Source organism: Grus americana, unplaced genomic scaffold, assembly GCF_028858705.1.
Source record: "Grus americana isolate bGruAme1 unplaced genomic scaffold, bGruAme1.mat scaffold_580, whole genome shotgun sequence".
NCBI lineage: Eukaryota > Metazoa > Chordata > Aves > Gruiformes > Gruidae > Grus > Grus americana.
This window is the reverse complement of record NW_026561815.1, coordinates 6840-10566: the sequence shown is the minus strand read 5'-3', so window position 1 is coordinate 10566 and position 3727 is coordinate 6840. Positions and strand designations below refer to the sequence as shown.

Here is a 3727-nt window from a genome sequence, read left to right as displayed (position 1 = left end):
TTCGGTCGCTTTAAAAAACAATCGGGATCTCGAGGCGGACCGAGGGAGAGACGGAGAATATAAAAACGGTCGCGGCTAAGAGGGCAGAGAGGGAGGAATCGCGAGACAGGGAGAGGCAAGCCGGGCAGGGGAAAAAGTCCCGACAGGCTTCTGCAGCGACAGGGAGGAATTGAAGATTCGAGAGAGGGAGCTGGACAGAGAGAGAGACGGGGAAAGGTAAGACGGTGGCGAGCTACCGGGCAGAGAAGCAGAGTTTAAAGCCGGGGACCGGGAGAGGGACAGAGAGGGAAGGAGAAAGGAACGAAGGGACGGGCTGCGGGGCAGACAGGGAGGAAGGAAGGAAGGAAGGAAGGAAGAAAGAGGGACAGGGAGCCAGACGAACCGCAACAGGGAAAGAAAAAGGTACCGACGGGCTAGGAGGCAGAGAGGGGAGACTTTAGAAAAACAGGGACGGGGAGCGAGACGGAGCCAGACCGAAAAAAGGAACCGTAGCAACGGGTGCCGGGACAGAGAGGCGGGCCTTCAAAACGAGGGGCAGGGAAGAGGCTCAAGAGGGACGGAGAAAGAGAGAGACTCACGACGACTCGCTACGGAGCCGAGAAGGAAGACCTCGAACAACAGGAACGAGGAGCCGCACAGAGAGAGCCAGAGATGGCAGAAATACCGACGGGCTACAGGACCGAGGGGGAGGAATGCAGAAACAGTGGCTGGGGGCCGGACAGAGAGACAGGGAGAGAGAGAAGGAAACAATAGCCACGGGCTACGGGGCAGAGAGAGCGAGGACCTAAAAAAGGTGGGGACAGGCAGCCCGTCAGAGCGAGATGGAAAAAGAACATAGCGGGGAGCAGAAAGCAAACCAAAAAACCCCACAGCGGGGTGGGAAAGCGAGGGGGGCAGAGGAGGGCCCGCGACGCAGAGGAGAGGCGATGGGGCCCCGCGGGCCCAGGACTCACCGCAGCTCTGGCTCTCGGCGCTGCCGGGAGAGCTTGCCAGCGCAGACGCTTCTTTCTCCCGCTCTCCGCCTTTCCTTTGCTGTCACTCCGGTCGCTCGGCTGTCCTCCGCCTAAGAGAATACACGGGTGTCTTACAGCTCCGAGGAGACGAGTCTGCCTAGATGAGTAGCCTGCCTCCCTGCCTCCCTCCCTGCCTCCCTCGGTACGCGGCCGCACCGTGCTTTGGATTACGCGTGGCGACCCTGCGGTGCCCGTCGGCAGCCTGACCTGCCGCGGAGCGCAACGAGGGATCTTTCCTCACCCGGCGAGGCAGGCGCTCTCTTGCCTGCAGCGGGAGGCAGCTGCCGGCCGGAGAGCCTTCCATCTCTTCTTCTTCTTCTTCACCTTTCTCTGGCCATTCCAGCTTCCCTTAGGGCAGCTCCTGTCCACGGCCGGTAAGCGCTCCGCCGCCTGTCCCTTTTCGCCCCCACGCCACGAGGCGAGCCAGGCCAGGCACAGGCGAGGCGGGTGCAGTCGACGGCATCCCCAAGGGAGGGACGGGCAACCACGTCCTCAGCACGGCCTGGGAGAGGGAAAGAAAAAGCAGTGGCCGTTACTACCGGAGGTCGGCCCTGGCCGGAGACCCTCCTCCTTCTGCAGGGGCTTCCGGAGACGCCGCTCTTTCCCCGCGCTGCTGCCGCTGCCGCCGCCGCCAGCACCCCTGTTCAGGAAGAAAGCGGCACAGGCGAGGGCCAGCTTGCCGCCTTCACGCCAGGGCTCGGGGGCGGCCTGGGGCTGCCGGACAGGCTTCCGGAGAGTCCGACCGGTAGCGCTCGTCTCGGGACACCGGGCAACGCCTCGCCGCGCGCGCGCTCTCGTAGCACGGCCGCACCGCTGCTCGGGAGCGGCTGGAAGCCTGCAGAAAACCACGCGAAACCGGCAAAAAAACCCCAACCTCGCGCTCCTGCGAGAGCAAGTCGGGCTGTCCGGCAGCCACGTCCGCGAAAACGACGCCTCCCGGCACGCACTGGCAAGCGCCGCGTGGCAGCCATTAGAGTGCCGTAAGACTACACTTCCCGGCGTGCTCCGGGGAGCCAATATGGCCGACCAGCAGCCGCGTGCCCCAAGACTGCAACTGCCGGCGTGCCGCGGGAGGCAGCCTTCCACGCTTCCTGACCCTGCGGGGACACCGTCCCGTGCCCTCACCCCAAAGCCGACTCACCCGAAAGCCCCGCCGAGCCGCGACGGCAGCCCCGAGCTCCGCAGCGCGGCTCCGGGCTGGCGCCCCCCCCCCGCCCCCGCCCCCGCCTCCCCTCAGCCACCTCCGAAAGGCGCGGACGCCCGCCGGCTCCGGGCAGCCCCCGCCGCGCGGCTCCGGACGGTCTCCCCGCCCGGTTCCGACACGGCGCGCACCCCCCCCACCCGCCGCACGGCTCCGGGCAGCCCCCCTCCCCTCTGTGACACGGACCCCGCCGCCCCCCCGCCTCTCCTCGGAGGCGGCACCGCTGCCGCCGCCCTCCTCGGGGCTTTCCCCGGGACCCGCCGGTCCGTCCCGCTGCCCCGCTCACCTTCTCCCTCCGTGCAGCCGCAGCCCGGCGACGCCTCCGCTCCTCCCTCGGCTCACAGCAGCCCCTGCACACCGGCTGCCGGCAGCCGGTTCCGGGGAGGGGGCGTGGCGCTGCACTGCGCATGCGCGGCGCTGCCGCTGCAGTACCGAAATTTGGTCACTAGGCGGCAGCACCGAGCGAGCATGCGCTGTGCGATGCGTGAGGGGCGGGGCTTGGCGTGCGTCGGGGGCGGAGTTTGCGTGAGGGGCGGGGCTTGGCGTGCGTCGCGGGCAGAGTTTGCGTCGGGGGCGGAGTTTGCGTGAGGGGCGGGGCTTGGCATGCGTCGGGGGCGGAGTTTGCGTGAGGGGCGGAGCTTGGCGTGCGTCGGGGGAGGAGTTTGCGTCGGGGGCGGAGTTTGAGTGAGGGGCGGGGCTTGGCGTGCGTCGGGGGCGGAGTTTGCGTGAGGGGCGGGGCTTGGCGTGCGTCGGGGGCGGCGTTTGCGTGAGGGGCGGAGTTTGCGTGAGGGGCGGGGTTTGCGTGAGGGGCGGGGCTTGGCGTGCGTCAGGGGCGGAGTTTGCGTGAGGGGCGGGGCTTGGCGTGCGTCGGGGGAGGAGTTTGCGTCGGGGGCGGAGTTTGCGTGAGGGGCGGGGCTTGGCGTGCGTCGGGGGCGGAGTTTGCGTGAGGGGCGGAGTTTGCGTCGGGGCGGAGTTTGCGTGAGGGGCGGGGTTTGCATGAGGGGCGGAGTTTGCGTGAGGGGCGGAGTTTGCGTCGGGGGCGGGGCTTGGCGTGCGTCGGGGCGGAGTTTGCGTGAGGGGCGGAGTTAGCGTCGGGGGGCGGAGTTTGTGTGAGGGGCGGGGCTTGGCTTGCATCGGGGCGGAGTTTGCGCCGGGGGCGGAGTTTACATCAGGGGCGGGGCTTGGCTTGCGTCGGGGCGGAGTTTGAGTGAGGGGCGGAGTTTGTGTGAGGGGCGGAGTTTGCGTGAGGGGCGGAGTTTGCGTGAGGGGCGGAGTTTGCGTCGGGGGCGGAGTTTGCGTGAGGGGCGGGGCTTGGCGTGCATCAGGGGCGGAGTTTGCGTGAGGGGGGCTTGGCATTCCATCAGGGGCGGAGTTTGAGTGAGGGGCGGGGCTTGGCGTGCGTCGGGGGCGGAGTTTGCGTGAGGGGCGGAGTTTGCGTCGGGGGCGGAGTTTGCGTGAGGGGCGGGGCTTGGCGTGCGTCGGGGCGGAGTTTGCGTGAGGGGCGGGGTTTGCA

General features: G+C 68.3%; 1 long non-coding RNA gene across 1 annotated transcript; it reads right to left on the bottom strand.

The window, feature by feature from the left end:
• Positions 1-1027: 1027 nt before the first annotated feature.
• On the bottom strand, positions 1028-2595 carry LOC129200861 (uncharacterized). The gene is made up of 3 exons (XR_008575134.1): positions 2501-2595; positions 1255-1515; positions 1028-1063 (listed from the first exon to the last, which is right to left on the bottom strand). It is a non-coding gene; the product is annotated as an uncharacterized LOC129200861 (long non-coding RNA).
• Positions 2596-3727: the final 1132 nt, after the last annotated feature.